The following is a 17,816-nucleotide window of genomic DNA, read 5'->3' as shown; positions in this document are numbered from 1 at the left end:
AGTAAATGTAGCGGAAGCATAATTAACAGTTTTAAACATTGTTCGCAAGGTAAACATAATAAACGCCCAACACACGGGCAGACGACCACTACACATCCCAAGCAGCTGCTCCAGTCACTGGCCACCTGCAAAGCATGCAGTAAGGGGTCAACAATAATGCTGAGTGAGTTCACTAGTTGTCCAGTTTTAATTACCAAAACTCGTTTCACCAGTTAATTTATCCGTTTATACATGCCATGGGGAGCTACCCCAAAAGTTAGCGACTAAACTGTTTTTCCAATACCGAACACTAGGTAACCGAATGCGTTTCCGCAGGATGCCCCGATGTCAATGTTCTATCATCATTGACGGATGCCTGAGTACATTAGTTCACGACCGATCCCATACCATGGCATGGTGTGAGGCTGGTAAGACCTAAATAGCGCTATCAACTAATAACCCGTTCGCCTGGCACCGGCGACTAATCGGTATTATGTAGTAGGGACTTGAGTGATAGAGTTGCGTTTAGTGCCGTTAGTTGCATTCCGTATAAACAGTAATTAACTAAAAAGGGTTTCCCAATACAAGGGAAGATAAAGTAAGTTTGTTTCCCAATAACTAGGGAAGGAGTGTAGACGGTATCCCCTTGTAAAGGGGATAGGGTTGTTTCAGTCTCGTGTCCCAAACCACCGGGACGCATGCTTTTAAGTTGTGAACTCACCTTGGGTTGCTCGGTAAGATACGTTACTTGGTTAAGCTCGTTGGTTACCACGTCCTAGCATGGTTACCAAGTATGGGTCAAGTCGGGTACAAGTAAACACGTATAGCATGCACGTATACAAACAGTTAACAGGCAGAAATACAAACAGTAACATATATGCATACAGTAGCAGATCAAAATGAAGTCCAGTCAATAGGAGGCCCAACAGTTGAAGCCCAAAACAACAAGACAAACAGTCAAGGCCCAATAACATAAAACAGCCCAGTCGAAACTAAGGCGGTTGCGACTCGCAACCGAGGTTGCGACTCGCAACTGCGGTCTCGGTCCGTCACGTTTTGGTTACGACTCGTAACCGGAGATTGCGACTTGGCAGGTGTGGTTGCGACTCGCAACCAGGTTTGATGCGTGCTGTTTGCGACTCGCAACTGGAGGGTTTCGGCTGGTCATGTGTGGTTTCGAGTAGCAACCAATGGTTGCGACTCGCAACCGTGATAACGTGCATGGCAATCCCTTCTAGAACCTGCAGTGTACGACCCAATGGAATTGCTATTTCATGTAAATATTGTACTATGCCACTAAACATGTTTCTTGGTCGGTTTTGTGCACAATTTAGATCAAAATCAGCAGATTCAAAATATTTTAGCAACATTCAAGCTGTTCATCATATATTCATCAATCATATTCAAATTTCATTCACAAACAACCCAAAATCCTGTTTAAAACTCCTACCTATTTTCCGGACAAAAATCATAAACAAGATTAAACCCAAATATGCATTTTAATAGCCACAATCATGGACATTAACTAACAATCAAGCCTAAATCTTTAAACATCATTGGATAGTAAAACCCATCAACTTAAACAATGTGAAACATTTAACCAAAACCATAACAAACCACAAACCGGATATCATAACAACAAACAATCATAAACATTCACAACAAACATCATCAAGTAGCCACCTTCTTTAGCATATTTATGAACATACAAGCCTAATATTCATACTAAAATCTCTAATCACATCAACAAGCATAAAACCATAGCAATCATCAACAATCATGAACATAAACACACTAACCGGTTACTCGGGGTTGAGAGAAAAGGGGTGTTCGGGTGGTCTCTTGGTTCGGCCGATCCTCCTTGTTGATAGCTCACTTGATCCGAGAGATATGAAAGAATGGGGAGATGATTTTGGTTGCTAGAAATTTAGAGTTTTAGGGTTTAGTGAAGAAGATGAGAGGAGAGTGTGAGAAGAGAGTGTGTAAAATGATTAAGGGAGGTGGGGTTGGGTTTATATAATGTACCGAGTTGGGCTAAAGGTTTCCGGGTTGGGTTCTCGGTTACAAGGCCTTAACCGGCCCAAGTGCTTCACTGCTCACTCGAGACCGTGGTCTCGAGTCGGGTCTCGGGTTTGGTTCACATATATATAACACTTATATATATATACATACACACAAGTAAATCGGCACATAACACATAATAACAAATAGTTTTTCATACATTTTTACTGTTAGTCGATTACGTACACGTTTGTTACATCGAAAGGTTATCCGGAAAGATCCGAGGTGTCACATTATCCCCAAGTTTTAGGAACTTTCGTCCCGAAAGTTAAGGCAGCCACTGTCAAGCTAGTGTAAGTGAAAGCGTTTCAACGGGGTGTCACATCATCCCTCCGTTAGTTTGGAATTTCGTCCCGAAATTCGTTCGTAGCTTCAGTGCTGGGATTTTCGTTAGGGAACAGCTGGGGATATTTGTGCTTCATCTGGTCTTCCCGCTCCCAGGTATACTCTGGGCCACGTCGCGAGTTCCAACGAACTCGTACAAGAGGTATCTGGCTACGTTTGAGGGTTTTGATCACTCGATCCGTGATCTCGATTGGTTCCTCAGTAAAGTGTAGCTGTTCGTCAATAGTCAATTCCTTAAAAGGAATTACAAGTGTTTCATCCGACAAACACTTCTTCAGGTTGGATACGTGAAAAACGTTGTGTACCGCACTCAGTTCTTCAGGCAGGTTCAATCTATAAGCGACCTTACCGATCTTCTCGGTAATTTCGAATGGTCCGATATATCGCGGATTAAGCTTGCCCCGTTTACCAAAGCGAACCACACCCTTCCAGGGTGAGACTTTAAGTAGAACCCGGTCACCGACCTGGAATTCCAATGGTTTCCTACGCTTATCAGCGTAGCTCTTCTGGCGGTCACGAGCTGCCGCCATGCGTTGTCTGATCTGGGCAATCTTTTCCGTTGTATCTACCACCATCTCTGGGCCCGTGATTTGACTATCACCGATTTCCGCCCAGCAGAGAGGTGACCGGCATTTACGACCGTACAATGCCTCAAAAGGTGCTGCCTGAATACTGGTGTGGTAGCTGTTGTTGTATGAGAACTCTACTAACGGTAGATGTTTCTCCCAGTTCTTGCCAAAATCGATCACACACGCTCTAAGCATGTCTTCTAGAGTTTGGATGGTACGTTCGGACTGTCCATCCGTTTGCGGGTGATAAGCAGTGCTCATGTCCAGACGTGAGCCAAAGCATTTGTGCATAGCTTGCCACAATTCCGAAGTAAATCGAGCATATAACACATAATAACAAATAGTTTTTCATACATTTTTACTGTTAGTCGATTACGTACACGTTTGTTACATCGAAAGGTTATCCGGAAAGATCCGAGGTGTCACATTATCCCCAAGTTTTAGGAACTTTCGTCCCGAAAGTTAAGGCAGCCACTGTCAAGCTAGTGTAAGTGAAAGCGTTTCAACGGGGTGTCACATGGGAGGGGCAGACTCTGCCTTTCGAAAGAATTGCCTGGTTAAAATTGCAAGGTGTACCTCTGCATCTTGCTGACAACAAAGTTTTCGATACGATCGCGAAACTTTTTGGTGTGTTAGTTCATCCAGCTCAACTATCCATAAAAGAGTCGGTTACGCTGAAATGGAAAAGCGCAGTTTCAAAGTTTGGATCACAGAAGAGTCAGGGGGATGGGCACCAGAAAGTCTCGGAGTGGTCGGACTCCAATCGACGGTGGAGGCCGGAGGTTTTTGAAAAGTCATCGGAGGATGTGAAGGAAAACGAAACGTCAAATTTGCATGGGGGGAACATATCCACAACAGAAGAAATAATTAATGGGGGAGGTTCCGAGGCACGCATGCATGTTGAAATAGGCTGTATGCGTGGGTCTCCAAGTTTGTGCATGGAAAACCTAAATGTAGATGCATGCATGGGTTTTGATAATTATGGGGGGGGGGCTGACACAAATAGACGCCTCACAAGTTCCATAGAGATTACTTCTCAATACGATTTCGGTGACGGTTATTATCCCAAGGGGTGAGGCAGGGGGGCGTGAGGTTCTAGAAGAAGGGGAAATCCCTACCAATTTTAATATGGGAGAGACTGCTGAATACGTGCAGGATGAGACGCTTCGGGAACAGGTTTCGCCGCAAATAAGCATTCACGTTGAGAGAAAAGATGTGGGGCATGGCTCAGGTAACGTTCAAGCAGGAGAGCAAGATGGGCCCTGTCCTAATAATACTAGGCCCAGTTACATCATATGCAGGGCCAAACGCGGTAAAAAAACCCAAGAAAAAGGCCCAAAAATTAATTATCCCTGATCTTAATCAGGAGCCGGAGATTTCCAACACTTCGGACCCTTTCAACCTCGAGGAGATTTTCCGATTGGAGGAGGAGGTCAACAGGATGACGGAATTCGTTCCAAGTTGGAGTATGCACAGGGAGGCGTCGGAAGAAACTGCGGGGGAAGAGCTGGTTCGCCTTATTTTCGAGGATGAAGTCTCTCGTACATTGGAATTTGGGGCCTGTCTAGGGATAGGTGTGGATGGACACGTAAAAAAATTGGTGTGTGAGGAGATGGAGATTAACCGGGATCAATGAATTTTATCTCAATATATCAATGGGGTTTCGGTGTCGGTTTGGGATCCGGATGGAATTGGTTGATTTTTGATTTCGTAGGGCTGATGTAATTGTCTTTGTTTCTGTTGTTTTTTGTTTTTTCCTTCTTTGTTTCCCAGTTTCTAGCTGGCTCTTTATATGTGGACCCTTTCAACCTCGAGGAGATCTTCCGATTGGAGGAGGAGGTCAACAGGATGACGGAATTCGTTCCAAGTTGGAGTATGCACAGGGAGGCGTCGGAAGAAACTGCGGGGGAAGAGCAGGTTCGCCTTATTTTCGAGGATGAAATCTCTCGTACATTGGAATTTGGGGCCTGTCTAGGGATAGGTGTGGATGGGTTTGAGAATCACGTAAAAAAATTGGTGTGTGAGGAGATGGAGATTAACCGGGATCAATGAATTTTATCTCAATATATCAATGGGGTTTCGGTGTCGGTTTGGGATCCGGATGGAATCGGTTGATTTTTGATTCCGTAGGGCTGATGTAATTGTCTTTGTTTCTGTTGTTTTTTGTTTTTTCCTTCTTTGTTTCCCAGTTTCTAGCTGGCTCTTTATATATATATATATATATATAAAGTGATTTGCCGTAAAAAAAAAAGTTAACATTTGAAATTGTTTTTTGGTAAAGGTAAGAATTCCTAGAAAACAAAGACTTATATACAGGTTTACCACTGCCGCAACCTCTTGAAGATTCTATTCTATTCTAATCATACAAAGTTTTAATGTATTAAATAGTATTAAAATTATTGAATATTCAAACCAAAGCACACCAAAAATTCAAACCAATATTAAACCAAAACAATATGATACTACCAAAAAATTCTAACAAAGATTTAACCTTCTAATCATACAAAGTTTTAATGTATTAAATAGTATTAAAATTATTGAATATTCAAACCAACGCACACCAAAAATTCAAACCAATATTAAACCAAAACAATATGATACTACCAAAAAATTCTAACAAAGATTTAACCAAGTACATCAAATATTGAAAAATGGTGAAAAGTTCAAAACCCACCAAAGCTTTTACTACATATTGGTTCGGTTATGGTACCAGGTAACCATATTCGACAAGTTGCTTTCAATTTAAAAAAAAAAACAATTAACCAATTCACCACTTTTGATTTGGTTCGGTTTTGTCACTTCGTTCGGTTATGAGTCGACTAATTCGGTTTTTTGCACACCCCTAGTGCATTATATAACTATTAAAAAATACAAGTGTTAAAAAGATAGAAAGCAATGAGATTGTTTAGTAAATATTATAATTTATAAGATCGATATAAATCTAAAATACATTCATTTATTTGTTATGAAGAATATTAAAGATGAAACTCGTATATTTGTGTTCACACCTATCAAATAAAACCATCTTAAAGGCATATAATTATGTAACGATATTTAAGTAATATGATACACATTATCAGTTACGGTATGACTAACACGTGGATGTGGTTTAGACAAACTTTCAATCCCACAGCCTGTCATTAGCTGTATCATCTCTCCTTCCTCCCTCACCCACCAACCATGCCCCTTATAAATACAAGTTCGAGGCCTTTCTCCCTTTTAAGGTTTATCGAACTGATCTATCTCATTCTTCTATTGTGGGCAAAAATAGAGTGGTGCATACACTTGCTTTATTGGCCTTTGCACATAGAAAAGCTTTTCCATTGCTAAACAAGGTATATAATTACACGTCTTTTTTGTATAATTTCCTAATTTGTTTAGAAAAATCTTTTGATTGATATGGTGTGGGTTCACTATTTTATTTATTACCGTATGAAAAGTTTGCTATTTTTAAAAATTGTTTCTTGCTTTGATCGTTTAGCCTTAGTGTTCTCTCTTGTGTGTTTGTGTTTGGATCAACCTTTTAGCTGATCTTGTTAATTCCAAAGTGAATCGATAATAACGGTTGTTTATTTACATAGGTAATTAACGAACAAAAATATATACCAACATGTCTTGATGCTATCTTATGTCTTCTTGAACATCTTGTTTGTATATTGCTATGTGATAATAATTTTCAGTCTGGTTCGAGTCAGGCCGAGTCGTATGAAATTTTAAGGGGTATTTCAATGTATTTTGAGTAATAATATAACTTTTTTTTTGAAAATGCCTTTTTGTGAGATATATATATATATAGGGGATGGTTCAAATGAAAACCACTTTTATTGTGAAAACTCGAAAACTAAATAAAAAAAGCCTAAAAACACACCAATTTTTTTTTTTTAATAAAAATCGTAGGTTTTTATATATAAGAAAAAACTTTTTTTTTTAAAAAAAAAAATTTGTAGTACACATGTGTAATAATACACATGTGTAGTAACGTGCACTACAAATGTTTATATATATATATAAAGTTGCGAAAATTGGTATGCAAAAAAAATTGGTATGTTTTTTGGCTTTTTTAATTAGTTTTCGAGTTTTCACAATAACTAGTGGTTTTGATTTGAACATTCCCCTCTATATAGTGTTATATTTGTTATATAATGATATATAGTGTTACATAGTGTTATATGGGATTACATGGTGTTACATATTGTTATACGGTGTTTATATGGTATTATATAGTATTATATATAGTTTTATAATACACTTCTCACACTTTGAGCACTTTTTACAGGATCCTCTACCTATATATATATATATATATCAAAGAAGTGATGAAAAATAATAACCATTAAGCTATATTAAGGTATATTAAAGGGAATCAAGTAATAGAAAAAATATAAAACAAAAAATGTTAAAGCCAAAAACCAAGTAATAGAAAAAATATAAAACAAAAAATGTTAAAGCCAAAAACCAAAATCGTCCTAGAGGTTTGGTTTATATTCGTTTGTTCCATACAAAAGGACAAAAATATCTTTTACCTTAACAAAAAATTAAACTGAGTTAGTGATTTAGATGAAAATAGTAATAAAACACAAACCCGAAGGACCCAAATGCACAAAAAATCATTTTGGATGAAACAAACAAATACGACTAAACTTTAGGACGATTTTGGCATTTTACTCATGGGAAAATAAAAGGTAAGTAGGGCTGTAAATGAACCAAACGTTCGGCGAACAGTTCGTGAACCGTTCGGCGGGAAGTTCGTTTGTGTTCGTTCGTTTATTAAACAAACGAACACGAACAAGAAATTTCGTTCGTTTAGTTAAATGAACAAACATGAACAAAGGTCGCGTTCGTTCATTTATGTTCGTGAACGTTTGGTAACGTGTTCGTTTGTATTCGATAGTTCATTCGTGTTTTGTTTTTATATATTATTTAAATATTACAAGATCCCGACAAATAAAATATTTTATAAGCGTTAGTGTCTTATATGATCTATCCATGAACGCGTGTTTGTGTTTGTTTATTTCAATTTGTATTCATCAATGTTCGTTTTTGTTCGTTGTCTAACATTAACAAACAAACACAAATGAACACGAACAAGTTTATTTCCTTAACAAACGAACACGAACATAAAATCTCGTTCGGTGAGCGTTCATGAACCGTTCGTGAACAAGTATATTCTTTAACAAACGAACACGAACAAGGTCTCGTTCGTTCAGTTCGTTTGCACCCCTAAAGGTAAGCATTTATGTAAAAACTTACCCTTCTGGTATTCATTCAAATGACTAACAACTAGTACCTATGTTTTTATCTATTTATTTTTGTATTGCAAATTTATTGTTTTGGATTGTAGTAACAAATATTTGAAATGGGTGTATCTATTGGCACACCCAAATGCCTATATGCACACCAAAAAGGGATCCTTTGTTCTATATGCACACCCTGCAGTGTCGAGCTGTGTCCAAAGCGCGCCGTTTTGGTCCGGTCAACCAGACACAAAAGACTGATGGGTGTCTGACGGGTCTGTTGACCGGATCAAAACGCCGAGCTTTGCCCGTGTTTTGGTCCTGTCAACCAGACAAAAGACTGACCGGGTGTTTGGTTGACAGGACCAAAACGCAGTCAAAGCTCGACACTGCAAGGTGTGCATATAGGACAAAAAAACCCTTTTTGGGCTGACTATCTACACACCAAGTGTGCAAATAGTCTCCCCCAAATAAACCATGTGTTGTTTCTAACAACATAATATCTGTTATTAATTTGTGTTTTGTTTTTCTCATCTATGTTATTTTTAGTGTTTTTTGTATTTATTTTCCTTAAAATATTACATAAAGTACACTGTGTTTTCAATGAAATATAAATTAATAGATTTAAGTATATTGTTTAATACGTTTTAATTATTGTGGTTTGGATAATTGTGGGACTTATTATTGTAATGGGACTAATATTTTAGTTAGGAACTGGATTATTATAGTTTGGGACTAGATGGGACAATTGCAGCTTGAGACTTAATTCTTCTTGTGTATTTTTATTGTGTTCTCAATCATTGTCCATGGATCTTCTTTACTCAGGTTTGACCCAGAAAATAATCCTTTGTTGGAATTGGTGGTCTCGGAATTAAAATTTTGCAAATATGGTAAATTCTTATTCCTTTTATTCATTCATTCATTGGAGTTTCTTACAATGTTTTATCTTGGTATTGTTTTTTATTAGTTTGATATCCGTATCATATTTGTTTTTATTTATTGTCACATTTTTACATTATAAAATACCTCAGTTCTGTTTATTCCTTACGCTTGAAGTTTTTTATTTGCTAATGCGAAAAGAGGTGAGTATATCACACACAATTAGGAGTGTACATCACAAAGAGAAAGTTATGTAGTTTCAAGAAATTCTCATGTTTAAATACACCAACACAACCCTTGAAAATGGAAGCATCAAGGTAGAATGCATTCTTATAAGAATCTAGTTGAATTTGAAGTTGTTACTATGCTTATGGATGTAGCCAGTGTTCTTAAACTTTGACCATGAATTAAACCATATGCATAGACCAATAAAACAAACAAGTCTCACGTGCGTGTCTTGATTTCAAGGAAGATTCATTCTAGAACCAAACATATATAGAACCAAAGCTTGAATTAATTAAGACAAAATTGCACAAAACAACATTTATGTTTCATCTAAACTGCAAAGCATACCTTTCACTTTAAAATCCGCCAAAAACAACGTTTATGTTCATGTTTTGATACATGGGTCAACCTTTCACACTAACTTCGTTTCTTACTCTGGTTAACACCCTTCACATGAAAAGCATGTAAGGGTATTTTGTTCTTTTTCACCCCCATTTATTTGTTTATTTAATAAACGTGAAAACATCTATCTGCACCACCGTCGATCACCAACTAAGCAACCAACACCACCCTAACCACCACCGTACACACCACCGTGCACACTTCACATCTGCAACACGTAGAGGGAGAAACTAGAGGACTAAATTGTGTTCACCGTAACAAGTGGACCCTCTGATGCAGGAAAGTTACTTCGGAGGGTTGCAAATAAATCCGGCAGAATTCACGGTAGTTGCAAATGAATCCCCTCGAACATCTCCATGCATTTGCTTTGACTTTTGATTTATCTTTTTTCTTTGAGAGTAGGAATTTGAAGAGATTGTCACTTGGGAAGGAATTTCATTTTATTTATGCACTCGTAATATGAAATATATTTAAACACGTGGACGAATTCATATGTGTGATAGGGTGCCTACCAATTACAAAGTGATACCATGTTTCCCTAGTTAGTTCTGGAGGAATTATTTTCTGGTTATTTGTAATTGTCCTCTGTTCATGTACAATAATGAGCTACTACCATAATGCATATTTACACATGGACATGAATGATTAGTGATAGTTATAATTTTAGTTTGCCTTTATGCTATAGGGGATTCATTACAAAAGACACAAATAAAAAGAAATCATCGTCATTTAACCTAAGCTATATTCTGAGTATTCAACAACATTTTGAATGAACTTATTATTGTGAACTTGGTCATTGGTGATGCAGATTATCATGTATCTGTTTTTCTTCCTTAAAAAAATAAATTCATTATTATTTTTGTGTTTCATGTTACTAATTTTCTTGGCTTCTTTTGGTTTTGGCAGGTCTAGCTCATTCAATTCATTCCCTGGCCTGCAAAGTTCATGAAATCAGGTACGTGTAACTTGCAATTAAAAGGAATACATATTGTTTACTAATTTAATAGTTCACTTTTGCCTACACGTTTGTATATTTAGCAAGCAAATTAGTGTTCTAGTGTTGAACAATTATTGTTTGAGCATGATGTTTGTTCTTCAGCTTTGCATGGCTTGAGCTAGTCACTCTTAAAGATTTCATGCCAAAACTACTCAATCAAGATAATCATGAAGGATGGCCATATATTAAGTGTCTTGTGATAGATGTATTGCGGTTCATGGAACCTTTTTTGAGGAGTGGCGAACTTACAAAGCCGGCTTGCATCTTAACTCTGGTTAGTTAATTTTAAGAGCTCAACTATGGTTTAAGGGTAAAGTTAAGGATATGAATGGGTGGGAGCATAGTAATTTAATTTATTAATAAAAAAAGACAGGGTTGAAAAGACCGAAATACCCTCATATGATTTGCATGTGAGGGGTGTTAACCAGAAAAACAAACAAAGTTAATGTGTAAGGTTGACCCCTGTATCAAAACATGAACATAAAGGTTGTTTTTGGTGGATTATAAAGTGAAAGGTGTTAGGGCATAGGTTTTACTAATTGTGGATCATGTATCCTGAGATGTTGCCTGGATGCAGGGAGCTTGAGGATCAAGGATCCTTATTATTACTTATGTTTTCTAACAATTGTTCTCTATGTTTTCTAATGTTCATGTGCAGGTTATGAACGACGTGGACTAAGTCTCAGCTGAAATCTCGGGCATTATTCGTTTGAGATACTGCATGTGCCAATTCTTCAAATGGTCATGGGGTGAATGTGGTGTTCCAAGAAAGTCAGACTTAGTTGTTAGCTTATTTCAAAATGGGTTGATTAAGTGTTAGTTAACATAGTGGCAATTACGAACACACACACATTCGCATACATTGCAAACCAGAGCTCTCACACACATAGCATTCGATTGTACTACACTTGATCAACATCCGAAGTTGTAATTTTTATTGTTCAATATAGTTGATAGTGATAGTTTTCACTATCCGAGGTTTTTATGTCGGCGATCTACTAGTGATCAAGGGCTTTTCCTCGTACAAATCATTGTGTTCATCATTTCATTCATCAAACATTCATTTGTTCCATTGTTCATCACCTAAGCACTCTACCTCACTTTACAAATTTGGTTACATTATTCTTAATCAGATTTTTGACCAAAACAATTCGGCGCCCACCATGAGGCAAGTGGTGCTTCAGTTCTAAAGATTTTCATCCTTTTTTGCTCACTCTCATCAATTCCATGGCCTCTCAGGGGAAATCCACTTCACTGCCATGCCAGCGGTTACCTCATCTCAAAGCTCTATGATGTTTCCTCCTATTCCCCCACCATTCCAGAAGAATGTTGATAATGCTCAGAAGAAGACATCATCTGTCAAGGATCCAAAACTTTTGCTACTTCTTCCTCTACTAATACTGACAATGAACTTTCTGTTTTGTATTCACAGATGAAAACTACATGGAGCAGCAGAACGAGACCAACCGAAAGATCCTGCGTGAGTGTTTTGGTTAAAAATCGATTTAAGGATAATGTAACCAAATTTAATTTGTGAGTGGCGTGCGTGGCTGAGTATATATATTTTAGTTATATTTTTAGCTTTTTTTACTAGCCGATTTCAAGTTTTAAATTTATAAAACACGATATTCTACTATAACTCTACACACACGCTAGGGCAAGTATACCCATCACGGACATAGTATAGTGATGGTAAGATACTGAGGTCGTCCAAGGACACAATAGCTTTTAGTACCGGCTTATCGTTAACGTCTAATCGAATCAACTTTTAAGAAAAGATTTTTAAGCTAATAAAAAGATAAAAACAGAAAATAAAAATAAAATAAAAATGATAGACGAGAAAGATTTAAAAGAATCACTTGGGTCCAACTTATCTTTCATGTACCCTTTTGATGATTTCCGCACTTTTGGCATTTTAAGAGATTATCTTAGTTATAGTAGTAGGCCCTTATTTTGGAGGCGACGTTACCCTCAACCTAGTGGTTTGAGTCAGCAAGGTGTCACACCCCAACCGATGATGGAAACATTGGGGCGCGACACTGAGCGAAACAGGTTGTCCAGGAGAAATCCATAACAACTAATTTTACCAAATATTTAAAGTTACGTCCCATACCATAACATACTAAGCAAATCAGTTAATACAGACATAGTATCTCACAGACAAATAAATTGTTTCGACAACTCAGATTTCAAATAAAATAAATTGTCTTTGTTTCTAGACTCTCAACCCTACTTGATTCCACGAAGAGCAAGCAAAGCATCCTAAGCATTTAAACACCTGCCACATACGTTAAAATAGAGGTCAACACACATAGTGTAAAGGTGAGCATACAAGTTTGATAATAGCATAATAGAGTTTGAAATTGTTTACGCGTAACCAGCATGTAACATGTACAAAGTGAAGGCAAGTAGGTTATCGACAGAGAAATATGCACAGACGTGACTACGAGTTGTAGAATGCGCAACACATATCCCCACCGGGACACGTGAAATGAAGCCCTTAACAACCCCTGTCCATGACAGGTGCTGAGTCCAAACTATAGTACTATCGTTGCTAAGGTGTCAGGAGACAATCACTGTGTTAACAGAACATACAAGCATTCATCGAATAACACGTAGCATGCAATAACGGTCAGCGTACAAATAGTGTTTGCGTCGTGTGTAGATTGTGGGTTAGAATAAGTAACATATGTAACACCCAAAAGTGCGTAAAGCAAAAAAGGGTTTGAGTATACTCACAGATTGTGTTTAACAAGTAAACACTCTCTTGGATTGAAGGGAGCGCTGAGAGAGATTAACCTGAACAGTTAATGATAGCATAAACGATATGCGGCGTGTAAAACGGTGCAAAATACCAAGTGTCGGATGGTAATCCGATCGGATGGCAATCTGATCGGATAGCCACTCGATCGGATGTCAATCCGTTCGGATGGTCATCCGATCGGATGGCCATTCGATTGAATTGACATCTTGTTTGGTAAGGATGTGTTTGTGTATGATGGCTTTGAAGTTTTTGTCGTAGCATTTTGAAAACAGAGAAGTATCTTTACCCTTCAGGTCGATCGATCGAACGGCGGTTTGATCGGGTAGCGATTCGATTGGTAGGACACTTAGTGAGAACAAGTTCACAGCATGATTGTCATTCGATCAGATAGCAATCCGATCGGGTGGCAATCCATTAGTTACTGATGATATTTGAAAATTATGAAAATGATTAAGTATCGAAGTTCCAAATGTCACATGGTCGGATTGTCATTCGATCGGATGGCAATCCGATCGGATGGTAATCTGTTCGACGTCCAGATCCTTGCAAAGTGGAAATAAAAGTTTAGGTGTGGAACCAAGTGTAAGCCGATCGGATGGATGTCTGATCGGATGGCTGTCCAATCGGATGACTGTCCGTCCCAACGGCCTGACCGTCTTTGACACTTGATTGTTTTGATAGTTTTGCAGTTTTGATCGAGACGATGTGATGACGTGCTAAACAACAGAAACCCCACCTTGAACCAAGTGACCCGATCGAAGAGGAACCACCCTAGTCCGACCAGTTAACCTATTCAAGCCGGTTGTTCATGTTTAACCTGAAATCGGTAGTCTCTCAGATAGAAATCAGATCTTGAACCAATACATCACAAAGAAGGAGTAGATGATCAGAACGAGCTCCGATTCTATCGGTTTTGAGTGCATTGAGTGTAAAAGAGTTGAAAGAAAGTTGGAAAACCATCTTTCAATCCTTTTAACCATGAATATGTGTAGATCTATGCGAAAACATTGTTTAATCTTGTGGAAATTCTTCAGATCTGAGTTGTTCTTGGTGGAATGAGGTAAAGACTTGAAGTTCATAAGAACTCCATGATGACATCACCCTAGAACACCTCAAATCCACTGATTTCATGGTTAAAAGTTAAGATTCAAAAGAGAAAATGATGAAGAAGTGCGTGTAGATCTTAGAAGTACAAGATTTAGGTTGAAAACTTACAAGAATCGCGAGAAATCGAGAGAAATGAGTGCTTGAGCGAGCTGGTCGAGTGGAGGAGCTGTCACATCACAAAAGATGTGACAGGAGAGTATTTATAGGGTTTCCAAAAGAGGAAAGTGTGCACGGATCAGATGGGTCACCGATCGGATGGCAACTCGATCGGATGGCAATTCGATCGGATGGTAATCTGATCGGATGGCCACTCGATCCGGTGTCCGGCGTGCTGAGTTTTTTCGTTTCGATTCACGTGTTGAGTGTTGCGATGCGTTTCGAATGAGCGATGCGATAAATTTACCCATTAGTTACGCAAATAACCTAACTACTATATCTAACATACAATCACTATAAATAACTTGCGTTTTAGCATTTGCGACTCGATTGCGATAGAGTTGCGATTGCGTTTCGATTAATCACCACAACATAAACATAATTAAACATGCACAAGTAACACATAAGTAGCACACACATGTAAAACAATATCCAGAACGCATAATTTGAGTTGTGAGTGCGATTGCGATGCGATAAGCGATAAACATGCGATGAATAACAATTAAACCTCGATCATTAACATGTACTCCACATAATACAACTAATGCGATAAAATAAATAGACTATCTACAAGTCAAAGAAGTCAAAACAGGAGTTGAGCAAGGAGTGACAGATCGCAATTAGCAATATTTTCTTACCTTTGACTTCAATCTTGACTTTGACTTTGACTTTCGAAACACGGGGAGTTACACAAGGATACAATCCCACTAGATCGGAATATTGAAAGATAATTAAGTAAGTTATTAATGCAAAATGTGGTGGACCCGTCGTAAAAGGCGGCGATCACTCTTAACCCTTTGGTCTGAGTCAGCAGGGATACAGTCCTCGTGGGGTTGGTTTAAAGTTTTAATAGTAGTTTAAGAATAACGGATTCAAGCTTTTTTATCGCAGGCCCCGACCCCTACCCCGGAAGCGGGCGACCGCGAGACCACACACACAGCCGGTGGTATCGGTGTTTATTAATTTGGCAGCAGAAATGAGACATCAGGACCGTAGTTAGGAAATATTTATCAGAGTTTAAAAACACCGAACTTTTTATAATAATTAAATGGGATAAAACCCAAGTTTTCATTACAATATATTTAGAGGGATAAACCCTAGTTATTGAAAACAATATCTCTTTTTTATTTAGGTAACTTTTATAGCCACTTCTTTAAGCCTTCAGTGCTCTCCAGCTGGTTTCTATTAGCTTCACATTAAATTACCTGAAACGCGTTTTAAAATGGTTTTATCAGCAAGAAATACCGGCGAGTGCATCCCACTTTAATCAAAACATATTTTATAATTTTACAGTATTGAGAGCGATTACAATGTTTATATCTACCCAATTACTCGTTCAGTACTTGTCACTCGACGGATCTGTGACTATGGTCATATCATACATTGGATACCCGTGCCCAATTGTGAAGGTTATCAAGTACTGTATAACAACCCCATAATACTGGCAGCAATTGTAGAATACAAAGACTCAATCACTGTAATTATAACTGATAAATAGTTTGGGTTTTGTAAAACTTTTTGAAATAATGGTATCACAAAGGGTGACAAAAGGAGAATGACTCACAAAATGGGTTTACAAAATGAGAATGTACTCACATTGTAAACTTAGATAATACTATAGCTTCCTGGTGAATCTCCTGGTTATTATCTATTATAATTAAACAATGCACACGTGTTAGTAAGATAACCCAAATCACGTTAGCCATACAACACGAGACAGAACTCCAACGAACTGAGTCAGGCAGAGCCTTGACATGCGTTACGGAGCCCTAGATCAATCGGGTAGGGTAACAAATACGTGATCGGGGTTATAATACTTACAACGAGGCAGAGCTTCGCGTTTTAGGGGTATAATACCCGATTATATTTTGCCTATACGTCTGAGAGAGAAAGAAAGAATTAAACAAATGAAACTGAGGGTGATTGATGCCTTTTATAGTTGGACTTAGGGCGGCTCACGCCCCGTGACTCTTTCTGCTATCTCCCTCGTGGCTCGCGAGGGACCTAGGCTAGGCTCTAGCCTTGGCTAATCAGCTAACTAGATTTCAAACGCACCTAGACATGTGGCGGCCTATGGTGTCGTTTGGTGTCACTCCGTCGCGCCCCGCGGCAGATCTGGGGACCAGGTGGTGGTCCACGAGCACCATTAAATATTTGTTTTATTTGTGTTTCATTAATATAGATGTTATTCAGGACCGTTTACGAGTATACGAGGTCGAATTAGGGCGTTTGGGGGGGGTGTTTTAAGGGGTTTTAGGAGGGTTGTTATATCCTCCCCACCTTGTTTTAAATCTCGTCCTCGAGATCTACTGGAACAGGTGTGGATATTTCCTTTACATTTCTGACTCGAGCTCCCAAGTATATTCTGGTCCTCTCTTGGAATCCCATTTCACTTTGACCAGAACTAGTCTTTTGTGTTTGAGATTCTTGATCTTTCTATCTTCAATCTGAAGTGGTTTCTCTATACACTTAAGGTTCTCATTTACCTCTATGTCCTGAAGAGGTATCACTAATGATTCATTTGCTAAGCACTTCTTGAGATTACATACATGAAACACATCATGTATTCCTGCCATTTCCTCTGGCAGTTGTAGCTGATAAGCTACTGGTCCTATTCTTTTGATAATCTCAAAAGGTCCAACATACCTTGGGCTTGGCTTTCCTCTTTTAACGAATCTGACCACTCCTTTCCATGGAGAAACTTTTAATAATACCTTATCTCAAACTTGAAATTCTAATGGTTTTCGTTTGTTATTTGCATAACTCTTTTGACGATATCGTGCTGCTTTTAGTCTTTCCTTGACTTGAATAATCTTGTCTGTTGTTTCTTACACTATCTCTGGTCCAGATAGTTGCTTTTCTCCAATCTCTGACCAACAGACCGGAGTTTCGCACTTTCGTCCATAAAGTGCTTCAAAAGGTGTAGCATTAATGCTGGTATGATAACTGTTATTGAGGAAAATTCTATTAATGGTAAATGATCGTCCCAATTTCCTCCGAAATCAATTACATAGGCTCTAAGCATGTCTTCCATTGTCTGAATTGTCCTTTCGCTTTGTCCGTCCCTATGAGGATGATAAGCTGTGCTTAGATTTAAC

At 38.3% G+C, this 17,816-nt stretch overlaps 1 long non-coding RNA gene across 1 annotated transcript; it reads left to right on the top strand.

The window, feature by feature from the left end:
* The first annotated feature begins 6,208 nt into the window (after nucleotides 1-6,208).
* On the top strand, nucleotides 6,209-11,719 carry LOC110902706. The gene is made up of 5 exons (XR_002571345.2): nucleotides 6,209-6,289; nucleotides 9,014-9,078; nucleotides 10,601-10,649; nucleotides 10,794-10,965; nucleotides 11,350-11,719. It is a non-coding gene; the product is annotated as an uncharacterized LOC110902706 (long non-coding RNA).
* Nucleotides 11,720-17,816: the final 6,097 nt, after the last annotated feature.

The sequence above is a fragment of the Helianthus annuus genome, chromosome 13 (assembly GCF_002127325.2).
Source record: "Helianthus annuus cultivar XRQ/B chromosome 13, HanXRQr2.0-SUNRISE, whole genome shotgun sequence".
Classification (NCBI taxonomy): domain Eukaryota; kingdom Viridiplantae; phylum Streptophyta; class Magnoliopsida; order Asterales; family Asteraceae; genus Helianthus; species Helianthus annuus.
This window is presented reverse-complemented; position numbering and strand designations above follow the sequence as displayed.